Source organism: Pseudophryne corroboree, chromosome 1 (assembly GCF_028390025.1).
Source record: "Pseudophryne corroboree isolate aPseCor3 chromosome 1, aPseCor3.hap2, whole genome shotgun sequence".
NCBI classification, from domain to species: domain Eukaryota; kingdom Metazoa; phylum Chordata; class Amphibia; order Anura; family Myobatrachidae; genus Pseudophryne; species Pseudophryne corroboree.
Genome location: NC_086444.1, coordinates 118,177,464 through 118,196,267, shown reverse-complemented (window position 1 = coordinate 118,196,267; position 18,804 = coordinate 118,177,464). Strand labels below are relative to the sequence as shown.

The 18,804-nt window shown below is 50.5% G+C and overlaps 1 protein-coding gene across 25 annotated transcripts in view; it reads right to left on the bottom strand.

Moving 5' to 3' along the window:
* Positions 1 to 9,698, bottom strand: part of DDX4 (DEAD-box helicase 4) — a 1,188,488-nt gene extending 1,178,790 nt beyond the window's left edge. For 11 of the 25 annotated variants that reach the window (XM_063962329.1, XM_063962383.1, XM_063962365.1 and 8 more), the window contains exon 1: positions 9,561 to 9,696. The gene's annotated coding sequence lies outside the window, so the exon portion shown is untranslated. Of the gene's footprint in view, positions 1 to 9,494; positions 9,518 to 9,560 lie in introns of those variants that run through there. The other 14 variants (XM_063962252.1, XM_063962288.1, XM_063962280.1 and 11 more) reach the window with 4 other exon arrangements.
* Between the last annotated feature and the right edge of the window lie 9,106 nt (positions 9,699 to 18,804).

The window sequence follows — 18,804 nt, the reverse complement described above, 5'->3', positions numbered from 1 at the left end:
GCATACAGGATAACAGCGAGTCAGTTTTCCTGACTCCAGCCAGCCTGGAAACCTATATTTTCAGGGCCCTGACAACATCTAGCAACTTGGAGTCCTCCAAGTCCCTAGTAGCCGCAGGTACCACAATAAGCTGGTTCAGGTGAAACGCTGACACCACCTTAGGAAGAAACTGGGGACGAGTCCGCAGCTCTGCCCTGTCCGAATGGACAATCAGATATGGCTTTTGTGAGACAAAGCCGTCAATTCTGACACTCGCCTGGCCGAAGCCAGGGCCAACAGCATGGTCACTTTTCATGTGAGATATTTCAAATCCACAGATTTGAGCGGTTTAAAATGTGATTTGAGGAATCCCAGAACTACGTTGAGATCCCACAGTGCCACTGGAGGCACAAAAAGGGGGTTGTATATGCAATACTCCCTTGACAAACTTCTGGACTTCAGGAACTGAAGCCAATTTTTTCTGGAAGAAAATTGACAGGGCCGAAATTTGAACCTTAATGGACCCCAATTTGAGGCCCATAGACACTCCTGTTTGCAGGAAATGCAGGAATCGACCGAGTTGAAATTTCTTCGTGGGGCCTTCCTGGCCTCACACCACGCAACATATTTTCGCCACATGTGGTGATAATGTTTTGCGGTCACCTCCTTCCTGGTTTTGACCAGGGTAGGAATGACCTCTTCCGGAATGCCTTTTTCCCTTAGGATCTGGCGTTCCACCGCCATGCCGTCAAACGCAGCCGCGGTAAGTCTTGGAACAGACCTGGTACTTGCTGAAGCAAGTCCCTTCTTAGCGGCAGAGGCCATGAGTCCTCTGTGAGCATTTCTTGAAGTTCCGGGTGCCACGTCCTTCTTGGCCAATCCGGAGCCACGAGTATAGTTCTTACTCCTCTACGTCTTATAATTCTCAGTACCTTGGTTATGAGAAGCAGAGGAGGGAACACATACACCGACTGGTACACCCACGGTGTTACCAGAACGTCCACAGATATTGCTTGAGGGTCTCTTGACCTGGCGCAATACCTGTCCAGTTTTTTGTTCAGGCGGGACGCCATCATGTCCACCTTTGGTCTTTCCCAACGGTTCACAATCATGTGGAAAACTTCCCGATGAAGTCCCCACTCTCCCGGGTGGAGGTCGTGCCTGCTGAGGAAGTCTGCTTCCCAGTTGTCCACTCCCGGAATGAACACTGCTGACAGTGCTATCACATTTTTCGCCCAGCGAAGAATCATTGCAGTTTCTGCCATTGCCCTCCTGCTTCTTGTGCCGCCCTGTCTGTTTACGTGGGCGACTGCCGTGATGTTGTCCCACTGGATCAATACCGGCTGACCTTGAAGCAGAGGTCTTGCTAAGCTTAGAACATTGTAAATTGCCCTTAGCTCCAGTATATTTATGTGGAGAGAAGTCTCCAGACTTGATCACACTCCCTGGAAATTTTTTCCCTGTGTGACTGCTCCCCAGCCTCTCAGGCTGGCATCCGTGGTCACCAGGACCCAGTCCTGAATGCCGAATCTGCGGCCCTTTAGTAGATGAGCACTCTGCAGCCACCGCAGAAGAAACACCCTTGTCCTTGGAGACAGGGTTATCCGCTGATGCATCTGAAGATGCGATCCGGACCATTTTTCCAGCAGATCCCACTGAAAAGTTCTTGAATGAAATCTACCGAATGGAATCGCTTCGTAAGAAGCCACCATTTTTCCCAGGACCCTTGTGCAATGATGCACTGACACTTTTCCTGGTTTTAGGAGGTTCCTGACTAGCTCGGATAACTCCCTGGCTTTCTTCTCAGGGAGAAACACCTTTTTCTGGACTGTGTCCAGAATCATCCCTAGGAACAGCAGACGTGTCGTCGGAAACAGCTGCGGTTTTGGAATATTTAGAATCCACCCGTGCTGTCGTAGAACTACTTGAGATAGTGCTACTCCGACCTCCAACTGTTCTCTGGACCTTGCCCCTATCAGGAGATCGTCCATTTTCTTTGAAGAAGAATCATTTCGGCCATTACCTTGGTAAGGACCCGGGGTGCCGTGGACAATCCAACCGGCAGCGTCTGAAACTGATAGTGACAGTTCTGTACCACGAACCTGAGGTACCCTTGGTGAGAAGGGCAAATTGGGACATGGAGGTAAGCATCCCTGATGTCCCGGGACACCATATAGTCCCCTTCTTCCTGGTTCGCTATCACTGCTCTGAGTGACTCCATCTTGATTTGAACCTTTGTATGTAAGTGTTCAACTATTTCAGATTTAGAATAGGTCTCACCGAGCCGTCTGGCTTCAGTACCACAATATAGTGTGGAATAATACCCCTTTCCTTGTTGTAGGAGGGGTACTTTGATTATCACCTGCTGGGAATACAGCTTGTGAATTGTTTCCACTACTGCCTCCCTGTCGGAGGGAGACGTTGGTAAAGCAGACTTCAGGAACCTGCGAGGGGGAGACGTCTCGAATTTCCAATCTGTACCCCTGGGATACTACTTGTAGGATCCAGGGGTCCACTTGCGAGTGAGCCCACTGCGTGCTGAAACTCTTGAGACGACCCCCCCCCACCGCACCCGAGTCCGCTTGTACGGCCCCAGCGTCATGCTGAGGACTTGGCAGAAGCGGTGGAGGGCTTCTGTTTCTGGGAATGGGCTGCCTGCTGCAGTCTTCTTCCCTTTCCTCTATCCCAAGGCAGATATGACTGGCCTTTTGCCCGCTTGCCCTTATGGGGACGAAAGGACTGAGGCTGAAAAGACGTTGTCTTTTTCTCCTTTATACGGCAATACTTCCATGTGCCGTTTGGAATCTGCATCACCTGACCACTGTCGTGTCCATAAACAACTTCTGGCAGATATGGACATCGCACTTACTTTTGATGCCAGAGTGCAAATATCCCTCTGTGCATCTCGCATATATAGAAATGCATCCTTTAAATGCTCTATAGTCAATAAAATACTGTCCCTGTAAAGGGTCTCAATATTTTCAGTCAGGGAATCCGACCAAGCCACCCCAGCGCTGCACATCCAGGCTGAGGCGATCGCTGGTCGCAGTATAACACCAGTATGTGTGTATATACTTTTTAGGATATTTTCCAGCCTCCTATCAGCTGGCTCCTTGAGGGCGGCCCTATCTGGAGACGGTACCGCCACTTGATTTGATAAGCGTGTGAGCGCCTTATCCACCCTAAGGGGTGTTTCCCAACGCGCCCTAACTTCTGGCGGGAAAGGGTATACCGCCAATAATTTTCTATCGGGGGAAACCCACGCATCATCACACACTTCATTTAATTTATCTGATTCAGGAAAAACTACAGGTAGTTTTTTCACACTCCACATAATACCCTTTTTTGTGGTACTTGTAGTATCAGAAATATGTAACACCTCCTTCATTGCCCTTAACAAGTATCGTGTGGCCCTAAAGGAAAATACGTTTGTTTCTTCACCGTCGACAATGGAGTCAGTGTCCGTGTCTGTGTCTGTGTCGACCGACTGAGGTAAAAGGACGTTTTAACGCCCCTGACGGTGTTTGAGACGCCTGGACAGGTACTAATTGGTTTGCCGGCCGTCTCATGTCGTCAACCTACCTTGCAGCGTGTTGACATTATCACGTAATTCCTTAAATAAGCCATCCATTCCGGTGTCGACTCCCTAGAGCAGTGATTTTCAACCTTTTTCAACTCGCGGCACACTGAAATTTTTTTCAGATTCCCAAGGCACACCATTGTCCCCCACGGGGGAAAAAACCACACACATTGGCTACCACAGAAAAAAAACAATTATATTGACTGGCCCCCACAGAAAAAAAAAAACAATCACATTGCTCCCCATAGTAAAACAATTTAATTGGCTAGCCCCCACAGAAAAACAATCGCATTACTCTCTATAGAAAAAAAATAACACACATTGGTCCCTACCTGTCATCTGTAGCGGGACCTCATCAGCTGGGGAGGTACAGTCACACTCGCGCTGCAGAGCATTGAGCAGTGTGTGGGGGGCATGCTGGCTGGCGGGGGGACGGGTATGCAGGCGTGCTGGCTGGCTTGCAGGACTGCAACACAGCATGTGTGACCTATAATGTCACGCTGCTGCGTCTCTATAGGTCACGGCTGCGGCATGCCTGAGCCGCCGGACACGGCTGCGGCATGCCTGAGCCGCCGTGACACAGTAACCCTGGAACCCACCTGTACACAGTGTGTGACTAGTGTGATGTCAGGCGGTGACAGAGCCCAGCCGCCGCCAAGGTGACCATGCTGAATGGAAGCCGCGTGGATCCCCGGCCGGCCTGGAATGCAGGAAGCGGTCAAGTGGTGGTGCGGCCGCCTGTGTGTTGCACAATGCAAGCCCTTCCTGTCATCTCAGGCAGCACTTGACTCCTGTGTGTGCTCTTGTCAGGCCAGGACTGCTGCAGATCACGCTGCTCCGTCTCCATAGGTAACGGCCGCGGCGTGAATGAGCTTCCTAAGAGCCCAGCGCTGCCCGGCAGTTCTGTTCAACTGAAGGCAGCTCTGACTCCGCTGACTCCACGGCACACTTGACAACCGCTGGCGGCACACTATTGTGCCGCGGCACAGCGGTTGAAAAACGCTGCCCTAGAGAGTGACATCACCATTACAGGCAATTGCTCCGCCTCCTCACCAACATCGTCCTCATACATGTCGACACACACGTACCGACACAGCACACACACAGGGAATGCTCTGATAGAGGACAGGACCCCACTAGCCCTTTGGGGAGACAGAGGGAGAGTTTGCCAGCACACACCAAAAACGCTATAATTATACAGGGACAACCTTTATATAAGTGTTTTTCCCTTATAGCATTTTAATATATATATAGTCATATCGCCAAATAAGTGCCCCCCCTCTCTGTTTTAACCCTGTTTCTGTAGTGCAGTGCAGGGGAGAGCCTGGGAGCCTTCCCACCAGCATTTCTGTGAGGGAAAATGGCGCTGTGTGCTGAGGAGAATAGGCCCCGCACCCTTTTCGGCGGGCTTCTCCCGTTTTTCTGAGACCTGGCAGGGGTTAAATACATCCATATAGCCCCCAGGGGCTATATGTGATGTATTTTTAGCCAGAATAAGGTACTATCATTGCTGCCCAGGGCGCCCCCCCCCCCCCCCAGCGCCCTGCACCCTCAGTGACCGCTGCTATGAAGTGTGCTGACAACAATGGCGCACAGCTGCAGTGCTGTGCGCTACCTTATGAAGACTGAAAAGTCTTCTGCCGCCGGTTTCTGGACCTCTTCACTTTTCGGCATCTGCAAGGGGGTCGGCGGCGCGGCTCCGGGACGAACCCCAGGGTGAGACCTGTGTTCCGACTCCCTCTGGAGCTAATGGTGTCCAGTAGCCTAAGAAGCCAATCCATCCTGCACGCAGGTGAGTTCACTTCTCTCCCCTAAGTCCCTCGATGCAGTGAGCCTGTTGCCAGCAGGACTCACTGAAAATAAAAAACCTAACAAAACTTTTACTCTAAGCAGCTCTTTAGGAGAGCCACCTAGATTGCACCCTTCTCGGCCGGGCACAAAAATCTAACTGAGGCTTGGAGGAGGGTCATAGGGGGAGGAGCCAGTGCACACCACCTGATCCTAAAGCTTTTACTTTTGTGCCGTCTCCTGCGGAGCCGCTATTCCCCATGGTCCTGACGGAGTCCCCAGCATCCACTAGGACGTCAGAGAAAATACGTTTGTTTCCTCACCGTCGACACTGGAGTCAGTGTCCGTGTCAGTGTCTGTATTGACCTGAGGTAACGGGCGTTTTATAGCCCCTGACGGTGTTTGAGACGCCTGTACAGGTATTAACTGATGTGCCGGCTGTCTCATGTCGTCAACAGTCTTTTGTAAAGTGCCGACACTATCACGTAATTCTTTCCATAAGACCATCCAGTCAGGTGTCGACTCCCTAGGGGGTGACATCACTAACACAGGCAACTGCTCCGCCTCCACACCATTTTCCTCCTCATACATGTCGACACAGCGTACCGACACACAGCACACACACAGAAAATGCTCTGATAGAGGACAGGACCCCACTAGCCCTTTGGGGAGACAGAGGGAGAGTTTGCCAGCACACACCAGAGCGCTATATATATACAGGGATAACCTTATATAAGTGTTTTTCCCTAATATAGCTGCTGTATATAAATATGCCAATTTAGTGCCCCCTCTCTTGTTTTACCCTGTTTCTGTTGTGCAGGACTGCAGGGGAGAGTCAGGGAGCCTTCCTCCAACGGAGCTGTGAGGAAAAAATGGCGCTTGTGTGCTGAGGAGATAGGCTCCGCCCCTTTTTCGGCGGCCTTTCTCCCGCTTTTTTGTGGAAAACTGGCAGGGGTTAAATACATCCATATAGCCCAGGAGCTATATGTGATGTATTTTTAGCCATTTAAGGTATTTTCATTGCGTCCCAGGGCGCCCCCCCCCCAGCGCCCTGCACCCTCAGTGACCGGAGTGTGAAGTGTGCTGAGAGCAATGGCGCACAGCTGCGGTGCTGTGCGCTACCTTATTGAAGACAGGACGTCTTCTGCCGCCGATTTTCCGGACCTCTTCACTCTTCTGGCTCTGTAAGGGGGCCGGCGGCGCGGCTCCGGGACCCATCCATGGCTGGGCCTGTGATCGTCCCTCTGGAGCTAATGTCCAGTAGCCTAAGAAGCCCAATCCACTCTGCACGCAGGTGAGTTCGCTTCTTCTCCCCTTAGTCCCTCGATGCAGTGAGCCTGTTGCCAGCAGGTCTCACTGAAAATAAAAAAACCTATTTAAACTTTTACTCTAAGCAGCTCAGGAGAGCCACCTAGATTGCACCCTTCTCGTTCGGGCACAAAATCTTAACTGAGGCTTGGAGGAGGGTCATAGGGGGAGGAGCCAGTGCACACCAGCTAGTCCTAAAGCTTTTACTTTGTGCCCAGTCTCCTATTCCCCATGGTCCTTTCGGAGTCCCCAGCATCCACTAGGACGTTAGATAAACTACGGGTAGTTTTTTCTCTCCAAACATAATACCCATTTTAGTGGTACCAGTAGTTATATCAGAAATGTTTAACACCTCTTTCATTGCCTCAATCATACAGTGAATGGCCTTAGTGGGCATCAGGTTTGACTCATCGTCGTCGACACTGGTGTCAGTATCAGTGTCGACATCTGGGTCTGCTTGAGGTAGCGGGCGTTTTAGAGCCCCTGACGACCCATGCGACGCCTGGGCAGGCACGAGCTGAGAAGTCGGCTGTCCCACATTTGGCATGTCGTCGATTTTCTTATATAAGGAGTCTATACGTGCACTCATTACTTTCCATAAGCCCATCCACTCAGGTGTCTGCCCCGCAGGGGGTGACATCCCTTCTAAAGGCATCTGCTCCGCCTCCACATCATTATCCTCATCAAACATGTCGACACAGCCGTACCGACACACCGCACACACACAAGGAATGCTCCGAATGAGGACAGGACCCACAAAAGCCCTTTGGGGGGACAGAGTGAGAGTATGCCAGCACACACCAGAGCGCTATATAATGCAGGGACTAACTGAGTTATGTCCCCTATAGCTGCTTTTTATATTATATATGTATTGCGCCCAAATTTAGTGCCCCCCCCCCTCTCTGTTTTTACCCTGTTCTGAAGTGTAGACTGCAGGGGAGAGCCAGGGAGCTTCCTTCCAGCGGATCTGTAAAGGAGAAATGGCGCCAGTGTGTCTGAGGGAGATAGCTCCGCACCTTTTCCGCGGCCCATTCTCCCGCTTTTTTCTGGATTCTGGCAGGGGAATTTACCACATATATAGCCTCTAGGGCTATATATTGTGGTATTTTTGCCAGCCAAGGTGTTATTATTGCTGCTCAGGGCGCCCCCCCAAATCGCCCTGCACCCTCAGTGACCGGAGTGTGAAGTGTGCATGAGGAGCAATGGCGCACAGCTGCAGTGCTGTGCGCTACCTTGGTGAAGACTGATGTCTTCTGCCGCCGTTTTTCCGGACCTCTTCTTGCTTCTGGCTCTGTAAGGGGGACGGCGGCGCGGCTCCGGGACCGAACACCAAGGACTGGGCCTGCGGTCGATCCCTCTGGAGCTAATGGTGTCCAGTAGCCTAAGAAGCCCAATCCGGCTGCAAGCAGGCGAGTTCGCTTCTTCTCCCCTTAGTCCCTCGCTGCAGTGAGCCTGTTGCCAGCAGGTCTCACTGAAAATAAAAAAACTAAAACTATACTTTCTTTCTAAGGGCTCAGGAGAGCCCCTAGTGTGCATCCAACCTCGGCCGGGCACGAAATCTAAAGGTGGCCATCCACTACTCAGACTTGTCTGAACTGCAGATCTCATCAGATTTCTCTTGAGCTCTCCCGGGAGCTTCCCGGGAATCGGATCTGACCCTGGGCTTAATTTTCACTACATTCACTTCAGATGTATCTGATGCGATATATCATGTGCCAGATCGCATCAGATATATCTGATGCACCCATGCTACATGCGATTGATCTGATGCTGCTGCTGTCGCTGTTCCCCCTCTTGGTGGGTGGGAGTGGCTAGGCAGATGCCAGTCAAGTGGCGCTTCAGATGAATCTGATCAGATACATCTGAAGTAAAAAAAACAATCCGATGTTCACCTGTTTTCTTCAGATTCCGATAAATAGTTGGGGCAGCCTCAGATATTAGTTCAGACATATCTGACACGGGAGTGCGCATCGGATCGGAAGAGCCATCCGATGTGACACTTTTCTTCAGATTTGACGGTCAGATGCGTCGAAATCTGAAGAAAACTGCCCAAATCGGACTAGTGGATGGGGGCCTTAACTGAGGCTTGGAGGGGGGTCATAGTGGGAGGAGCCAGTGCACACCAGGTAGTCCTTAACCTTTCTAGAGTGCCCAGCCTCCTTCGGAGCCCGCTATTCCCCATGGTCCTTACGGAGCTCCCAGCATCCACTAGGACGTTAGAGAAACTGGGCTTTACGTTCCTAGATGAAGTGCACCCACCGTATGATGATGCGATTCAGACAGGGCTGGGGTGCCACTGGAAAAGTCAGGAACTTCTCCACAGTAACCCGCTATGTGAATTGCAGCTCTGTTTACCGCAAAACAGGGCATTTCTCTTCATTAATAGACCCCAAAACACCAGCCAATCAGCTCCTGCCATGTCACAGGCTGTGTTTGACAAATGACAGTTAGGAGCTGATTGGTTATATCTCCGTCCAATTTCTCTCTCTCCAAAGCATAGTAAATAGACCCCTATATGCCAGGAAGCACCAGGACACTGGCACCATTCCCTAGGGCAGACGGAGCACTGGCTGTCAGCGCAGGCACACAGCGGGACTGTCTTCAGGACAATGCAGGTGGCACGCGGACTACAGCGCCAACTGTAACGTCCGCCACGGTGACAGGACCGATACTATTACAAGCCCTCCTTCCCCTCTACTCTCGCTACAAATTCGTATCACACACACACAATATAGCAAGATAGGGAGGTCGCGACAGTGACCCGACAGGTCCGAAACCGTGTTACCACCCCCACACTGCGCACTCTGAACCAGCCGGCCCAAGAGCACTGGTGTATTACCGCACAAACTGCAGAGCGGGTCTTGAGGACAGGAGCGTGTGTCGCCGCCTGGGCCTGTACTCTTACCTCATCTAACGGATCTCCACGCGGCGGTAACTGGCCAGGACAGAGCTCCTCTCCTGCGAAGAGCGGCGACAATTACGGGCGTAACTCGCGCCAGCTCACTCTCTAATGTAGACTCCAGGCTGTGTCGCCATCAACTCTCAGCCAATCAGAGAGAGAGTTATTTCCCGCGAGCCTGAGGGGGTAACACGGTCACGTGGTGTGATAACCGGCCCGGGAAGGACACCGTTGTGTTTGGCGTGTCCGTGTGCTTACACGCTACTCCCTTTCACCTGTTATGAAAAATCTCTGGCGTGTGGTGTACAAGTCTATGAAAGGACATTATGAAAAAGAATAAATACCTACATACTTATTTTTAATACAGGAAAAATATTCCTGTCTGTGTGTATAGACAGATCTTTTTTTTTTTTTATTCCATTGCACGGGCAGTGTACTCTTCTTCCCAAAATAAATGTACTTGTGATGTCTGCCATTAGAAGCAACTACACCGGAGAAACTATAAAAATAAACTTGCAGGTGGCACTTGGGCATACGTATGACAGTATACCAGTTCAAAGCCAATGAGTTCCGCCGGTGAGTTTGTTTTGATAGATACACAGAGATAAACAGACATATAAATGCATGTATACCACTCTTGGGTGCACACTCACGCTTTCATATACAAACACCTCGGTGTGCGTTTTTCAACCATCGAATGAGTGCGTATATCAGATCACAAGCGCACACCCAAGAGTGGTTCATCTATCTTAAAATGAACCCTGTTGGGAATAAATAGGCCTGATTTATCAAGCCTTGGAGCGTGATAAATAGCACGGTGATAAAGTACCAACCAATCAGCTCCTACTTCATACTTGCCTACCCTCCCGGAAAGGCAGCAAAGCTCCCGAAAATCATGTGCCACTCCCGGCCCCCCGCTGTCAGTAGGTGCTGCTGTCAGTGTGGCAGCAGGGCCAAAACTAGGATTTTCGGCACCCGGGGCAAGGCAGTAATTTGGCCAAAACAAAAAAAAAAAACCTAGAAAAAAAAAAAGGATAGATAAATAAAATCATAATAAAATAAATAACTAAAAATACAGACTATGCCACACAGTAGTGAACCCTTAATCTCTTTACACTGCACAGTAGTATCCCTCATAAACACATACATATATATATATACATACATACATAGTCCATCATACGAGGTGCGGCTCTCACAAGTTCTAATGTAAGCAGAATGCAGCAGATTTTCCTGGCTTGTCAACGTTTCATTTATTCTTATAAATGTCTTTGTGTCCTAACTAAATTTATGTGAGTAAATGAAACGTTGACAAGCCAGGAAAACCTGCTGCATTCTGCTTACATTAGAACAGGCTTGTCCAAAGTCCGGCCCACGGGCCAAACGCGGCCTGCACATACATTTTACCCGGCCCACAACCCACTGGCTGAGTTTGTGAAATAAACTCCATTCATAATTTGCCAGTTCCTAAAATGGCGGCTAGTGCGTCCTGAGGGCGGGACGTGGGCAGGGCAGCGACAATCAGGGGAGGATCTCGGCGCCCACTACTGTGCCATTGGCCGCTGCTGGACAGGAAGACGTGCTCGATTGGCCACTTCATACTCACCGCAGCCGCCTGTGTCCGTGAGACCGGCGGGAGAACAGCGCGGCTGAGTGAGATCAGCGGGAGGACAGCGCGGCTGAGTGAGATCGGCGGGAGGACAGCGCGGCTGAGTGAGATCGGCGGGAGGACAGCGCGGCTGAGTGAGATCGGCGGGAGGACAGCGCGGCTGAGTGAGATCAGCGGGAGGACAGCGCGGCTGAGTGAGATCGGCGGGAGGACAGCGCGGCTGAGTGAGATCGGCGGGAGGACAGCGCGGCTGAGTGAGATCAGCGGGAGAACAGCGCGGCTGAGTGAGATCAGCGGGAGGACAGCGCGGCTGAGTGAGATCAGCGGGAGGACAGCGCGGCTGAGTGAGATCAGCGGGAGGACAGCGCGGCTGAGTGAGGAGATCTGGTAAGTGTCCTCTGTCCTCTGGGGGTTTCCGCAAGCGGCTTCTGGTGACCAGCGGCGCCGGGTTCATGTAAGTGTCAGTGTCCAGCTGTGGCCCATCCGTTCCCTGTGTACTATAGCCAGAGGGACGTCACTTGTCCTAAGCTAGTATTACTTGTGCTGGCAGCCAGAGATGGTTACTGTGCATCTGGCAGCACTGGGGGCATTTGTGCATCTGGCAGCACTGGGGGGGCATTTGTGCATCTGGCAGCACTGGGGGCATTTGTGCATCTGACACCACTGTGGGGGTATATAATGTGTATCTGACAGCACTGGGGGCATTTGTGTATCTGGCAGCACTGGGGGCATTTGTGTATCTGACACCACTGTGGGGGTATATAATGTGTATCTGACAGCACTGGGGGCATTTGTGTATCTGGCAGCACTGTGGGGGTATATAATGTGTATCTGACAGCACTGGGGGCATTTGTGTATCTGGCAGCACTGGGGGCATTTGTGCATCTAGCAGCACTGGGGGCATTTGTGCATCTGGCAGCACTGGGGGGGGGGGGCATTTGTGTATCTGACAGCACTGGGGGGGCATTTGTGTATCCGACACCACTGTGGGGGTATATAATGTGTATCTGACAGCACTGGGGGCATTTGTGTATCTGGCAGCACTGGGGGCATTTGTGCATCTGGCAGCACTGGGGGGGGGGCATTTGTGTATCTGACAGCACTGGGGGGGCATTTGTGTATCTGACACCACTGTGGGGGTATATAATGTGTATCTGACAGCACTGGGGGCATTTGTGTATCTGGCAGCACTGGGGGCATTTGTGCATCTGGCAGCACTGGGGGCATTTGTGTATCTGGCAGCACTGGGGGCATTTGTGCATCTGGCAGCACTGGGGGCATTTGTGCATCTGGCAGCACTGGGGGCATTTGTGTATCTGGCAGCACTGTGGGGGTATATAATGTGTATCTGACAGCACTGGGGAGGCATTTGTGTATCTGACACCACTGTGGGGGGTATATAATGTGTATCTGACAGCACTGGAGGCATTTGTGTATCTGGCAGCACTGGGGGCATTTGTGCATCTGGCAGCACTGGGGGGCATTTGTGTATCTGACAGCACTGGGGGGGGCATTTGTGTATCTGACACCACTGTGGGGGTATATAATGTGTATCTGGCAGCACTGGGGGCATTTGTGCATCTGGCAGCACTGGGGGCATTTGTGCATCTGGCAGCACTGGGGGCATTTGTGCATCTGGCTGACTGTGGCTGTTTACAAGGAGTTCAATATCAAGAGGCACTACCAGACAAAACATGCTAACTACGACACGCTAACTGGGAACAAACGCAGTGAAAAATTGAAGCAACTGGAAGCGGTTTTAAAGACACAGCAGTGCATTTTCACAAGAGCCCGTGAGTCAAATTAAAATGCCACAAAGGCGAGTTACAAGGTGGCAACACTGATTGCCAAGCACTGCAAACCTTTTACTGAGGGTGAATTTATCAAAGACTGCGTGATGAAAATGGTGGAGAAAATTTGTCCCGAGAAGAAGCAAGAGCAAGCTGGGGACTCCGTAAGGACCATGGGGTATAGACGGCTCCGCAGGAGACATGGGCACTGTAAAGCTTTAGAATGGGTGTGTACTGGCTCCTCCCTCTATGCCCCTCCTCCAGACCTCAGTTAGTTCCTGTGCCCAGGAGACTGGATGCACTGCAGGGGAGCTCTCCTGAGTTTCTCTGAAAAAGCTATTGTTAGGTTTTTTATTTTCAGGGAGCACTGTTGGCAACAGGCTCCCTGCATCGTGGGACTGAGGGGAGACAAGCAGACCTACTTAAATGCTAGGCTTTGCTTCTTAGGCTACTGGACACCATTAGCTCAAGAGGGAGTCGGAACACAGGTCCCACCCTGTAGTTCGTCCCAGAGCCGCGCCGCCGTCATCCTCACAGAGCCGGAAGATAGAAGCCGGATGAGTATAAGAAGAAAGAAGACTTCAAAGGCGGCAGAAGACTTCAGATCTTCATGAGGTAACGCGCAGTGGTAACGCTGCGCGCCATTGCTCCCAGCTCACACACACAGGCACCACAGTAAGGGTGCAGGGCGCAGGGGGGGCGCCCTGGGCAGCATTAATATACCTCACATAACACTGGCAAAGTACTTATATACACTATAAAGGATATATATTTCAGAATTCCCCACCAGTATAAAGATTTAGAGCGGGAACGAAGCCCGCCGTTGGGGGGCGGAGCTTGTTTCCTCCAGCACTAACCAGCGCCATTTTTTCTCCTCAGCATACAGAGAAGCGGCCCCGGACTCTCCCCTGCTGTTAGTTAATACAGAGGGTCAAAACGAGGGGGGGGGGGGGGGGCACATTTATTGGCGCAAATATGTGGTGTTTTACACTTGTAATAAAAAGCGCTGACAGACTGGGTTTTTTTGTCTCAGTATACAGTGGCGCTGGGTGTGTGCTGGCATACTCTCTCTCTGTCTCTCCTAAGGGCCTTATGGTGGGTCAGTCCCCATTATATTAGGTATCCCTGTGTGTGTGGGGATGTCAGTATGTCTGTGTCGACATGTCTGAGGTGGAAGGCTCATATAGGGAGGAGGCAGAGCAGATGATTGTGGTGTCTCCGTCGGCACCGCCGACACCTGATTGAATGAATATGTGACTTGATTACAAAGTTTGTACAAAGCTGAGTCCAAGGATTAAATCAGGGAGTCAATCCATAGCTTTTACTGTGTCACAGGGTCCTTCGGGGTCGCAGAACCGTCCCGTTTTCACAGGTAGTAGACACCAATACCGACACGGATTCTGACTCCAGTGTCGACGGTGATGATGCTAAGTTGCACCCAAGGGTGGACAAGTGTATTCAATATATGATTGTAGCAATTAAAGATGTTTTGCATATCACTGAGGACCTTTCTGTCTCTGACACAAAGGTCGGCATGTTTAAGGGAAAGAATCCTGAGGTAACTTTTCCCCCATCTCGCGTGCTGATCGCCCTGTTTGAAAAGCTTGGAAAACTCTAGATAAGAAACTGCAGATTCCCAAGAAAATATTATGGCGTAACCTTTCCACCCAGGACAGGTTACGTTGGGAATACTCGCCCACGGTGGACAAGGCATTTCGCACTTGTCGAAAAAAGGGGGGCGCTACCTTCCCCTGATACGGCAGCCCTTAAGAGTCCTGCTGATTGCAGGCAGGAAACTACCTTAAAATCAATTTATACATATGGGTGCCCTACTAAGGCCGGCAGTAGCGTCGGCATGGGTGGGTTGCGCAGTTGCAGCGCGGGCAGATAAATTGTCATCTGACATTGACACCCTAGAATAAGATGCCATTTTGGTGACCTTGGGTCACATTAAAGACGCAGCATAATATATGAGAGAAGCTGCAAGTGATATTGGTCTGTTGGGTTCAAGAGCCAATGCCATGGAGATCTCTGTTAGACGGTCCCTGTGGACCTGCCAAAAGACAGGTATGCTGTTTAAAAAAAAAAAAAAGACTTTGCCTTACAAAGGTGAAGTTTTATTTGGGGAGGGCCTCGCGGATCTGGTAACCACAGCGACCGCGGGTAAATCTCCTCTTTTGCCTTATGTTCCCCCACAGGAAAAGAAAACACGGCAATATCAAATGCAGTCCCTTCGGTCGCATAAGTTCAGGAAGGGTCGGGGCTCTTACTTCCTCGCCAGAGGTGGATGTAGAGGGAAAAGAACACCAGCTACGGCTATTTCCCAGGGATAAGAGTCCACCCCGTCCTCTACAAAATCCACTACATGACGCGGGGGCTCCGCTGAGGGAGTCCGCGCCGGTGGGGGCACGTCTTCGACTCTTCAGACAAGTCTGGGTTCAGTCGGACTTGGATCCTTGGGCGGTAATAATTGTATCCCAGGGATGCAAATTAGAATTCGAAGATGTGCCTCCTCACCGATTTTTCAAATCGGTCTTGCCAGTTTCCTCCTCAGAGAGGGAAACAGTGGCAGCTACCATACAGAAACTATCATCAGTATGTGATTATCAAGGTTTCCCTTCTACAGCTTTTTTTGTGGTCCCGAAACCGGATGGCTCGGTCAGGCCCATTCTGAATCTAAAATCCCTGAACCTATATCTGAAAGGTTCAAATTCGAGATGGAATCTCTCCGGGCAGTGATCTCCAGCCTGGAAGGGGAGGTTTTTATGGTGTCACTTGACATAAAGGATGCATACCTTCATGTCCCCATTTATCCTCCTCATCAGGCGTACCTAAGATTCGCTGTACAGGATTGTTATTCCCACGTCCGACAAGTTAATGGCGGACATGATGGTGCTCCTGCGTAAGCAAGGCGTCACATTTATCCCATACTTGGACGATCTCCTGGTAAAGGCGAGTTCAAGGGGAAAATTATTACAAAGCGTATCTCTCTCCCTGAGAATACTACAACAACACGGCGGGATCCTAAATCTACCAAAGTCACAGTTGGTTCCAACAACTCGACTGCCGTTTTTGGACATGATTCTGGACACAGAATATCAAAAGGTCTTTCTCCCAGAGGAAAAAGCCCAAGTACTCCAGAACATGGTCAGAGACTAAATGCACTCATTTATTAGGAAGGATGGTGGCGGCCTACGAGGCCATTCCACACGGACCTTTCGGTGGGATCTTCTAGACAAGTGGTCAGGGTCCCACCGTCACATACATCGGAGCCTGGTCCCCCCGGGCCAGTCTCTCTCTCTATCTCTCTCCCCTGTGGTGGCTCCAGAATGCTCACCTTCTAGAGGGTCGCAGGTTCGGCATTCAAGATTGGGTTCTTGTGACTACGGATGCGAGCCTCCGAGGATGGGGAGCAGTCACACAGGGAAACAATGTTCAGAAAATATGGTCAGGCCAAGAGGCTTACCCACACATCAATGTGCTGAAATTGAGGGCCATTTGCAACAGCCTCAAACAAGCGGAGAATTTTCTTTGTAATCCTGCCTGTTCTGATCCAGTCAGACAACGTTGCGGCAGTGACGCAGGTGAACCGCCAGGGCGGGACAAAAAGCAGAGCAGAAATGGCAGAGGCCACCAAGATTCTTCGCGGAGCGAAAAAGCATGTAAGCACTCTGTCAGAGGTCTTCATTACAGAGGACACAATCTCCATCTAAGAGAGTGGGGACTTCATCAGGAAGTCTTTACAATGGTGAAAAGTCATTGAGGACTTCCTCATATAGACATGAGGGCATCACGCCTCAACAGGAAGATTCGGACGTATTGTTCCAGGTCAAGGGACCCTCAGGCAGCGGCGGTGGACGCCCTGGTGACACCATGGGTGTTCAGTCGGTCTATGTGCTCCCTCCACTTTCTCTCATCTCAAAAAATATTGAGAATCATATTACAAACAAGAGTGCAGACGATACTCATTGTTCCAGATTGGCCTCGAAGGGCCTGGTATGCAGATCTTCAGGGACTGCGCTCAGAAGATCCGTGGCCCCTTCCTCACAGGGAGAACCTGCTACTACAGGGGCCGTACGTGTTCCAAAACTTACCGCGGTTACGTTTGACGGCATGGCGGTTGAACACCATATCCTAGCTGAAAAGGGTATTCCAGAGGAGGTCGTTCCTACTCTTATTAAAGATAGAAAAGATGTTACGGCGAAGCACCATCACCGTATCTGGAGAAACTATGTGTCTTGGTGTGAAGCCAAGGAGGTTCCTACTGAGGATTTCCAACTAGGACGTTTTCTCCATGTTCTACAGACAGGAGTGGATATGGGCCTAAAGTTAGGCTCAATTAACGTGCAGATTTCTGCCTTATCCATATTCTTTCAGAAGGAATTGGCTTCTCTCACAGAAGTCCAGACTTTGGTAAAAAGAGCGTTACACATCCAACCTCTTTTTGTGCCCCCAGTGGCACCATGTGACCTTAACGTGGTTTTGAGTTTCCTTAAGTCACAATAGTTTAAACCGCTTCAAACAGTTAAATTGAAGTTTCTCACTTGGAGAGTGGTCATGTTATTGGCCTTGGCATCTGCGAGGCGGGTGTCCGAGTTGGCGGCCTTGTCTCACAAGAGCCCCTATCTGATTTTCCATGCGGATCGAGCAAGGTTGAGGACTCATCCTCAAGGTCTGCCTAAAGTGGTTTCGTTATTGCATGTAAACCAACCTATTGTGGTGCCTGTGGCTACGGGTGACTAGGAGAATTCCAGGCCCTTGTTGTAGTCAGGGCCTTAAAGTTTTATTTAGCCAGAACGGCTATGGTTAGGAAAACAGATGCACTGTTTGTCCTGTAGGCTGCCAACAAGGTTGGCGCTCCTGCTTCTAAGCAGATTATTGCTAGCTGGGTCGGTAACACGATCAGCAGGTTAATTTTACGGCTGATTTGCCGGTACCAAATTCAGAAAAGGCCCATTCCACTAGGAAGATGGGCTCTTCTTGGGCGGATGCCCGAGGCATCTCGGCATTACAATTGTGCCGAGCAGCTACTTGGTCGGGTTCAAACACTTTTGAAAAATTCTATAAGTTTGATACCCTGGCTGATGAGGACCTCGTGTTTGCTCAGTCGGTGCTGCAGAGTCATCCGCACTCTCCCGCCCGTTCTGGAGCTTTGGTATAAACCCCATGGTCCTTACGGAGTCCTCAGCATCCTCTAGGACGTAAGAGAAAATAAGATTTTAAACCTACCGGTAAATCTTTTTCTCCTAGTCCGTAGAGGATGCTGGGCGCCCGTCCCAGTGCGGAAACATTCTGCAAGACTTGTATATAGTTATTGCATACTTAAGGGTTAAGTTACTGTTGAGATCGGCCTATGGCTGATGCTGTTTTTATTCATACTGTTAACTGGTTATTGTATACCACGTTGTACGGTGTGTATTGTGTGGGCTGGTGTGTATCTCGCCCTTAGATAACAACATCCTTTTCCTCGTACTGTCAGTCTCCTCTGGGCACAGTCCTAACTGAGGTCTGGAGGAGGGGCATAGAGGGAGGAGCCAGTGCACACCCATTCTAAAGCTTTACAGTGCCCATGTCTCCTGCGGAGCCGTCTATACCCCATGGTCCTTACGGAGTCCCCAGCATCCTCTACGGACTAGGAGAAAAAGATTTACCGGTAGGTTTAAAATCTTATTATTTGCCTGGCTCGTAACACTGTGGTACGGAGAATTGAAGACGTTTCATCTGATATTAAGAGACAGAGGCAAAAGGAGTGGAGTTTGACTTTTTTTCATTAGCCTGCGACGAAAGCACGGACGCATCTGACACCGCTCAGTTACTAATTTTTTTGAGAGGCGTGGACAATGAAATGAAC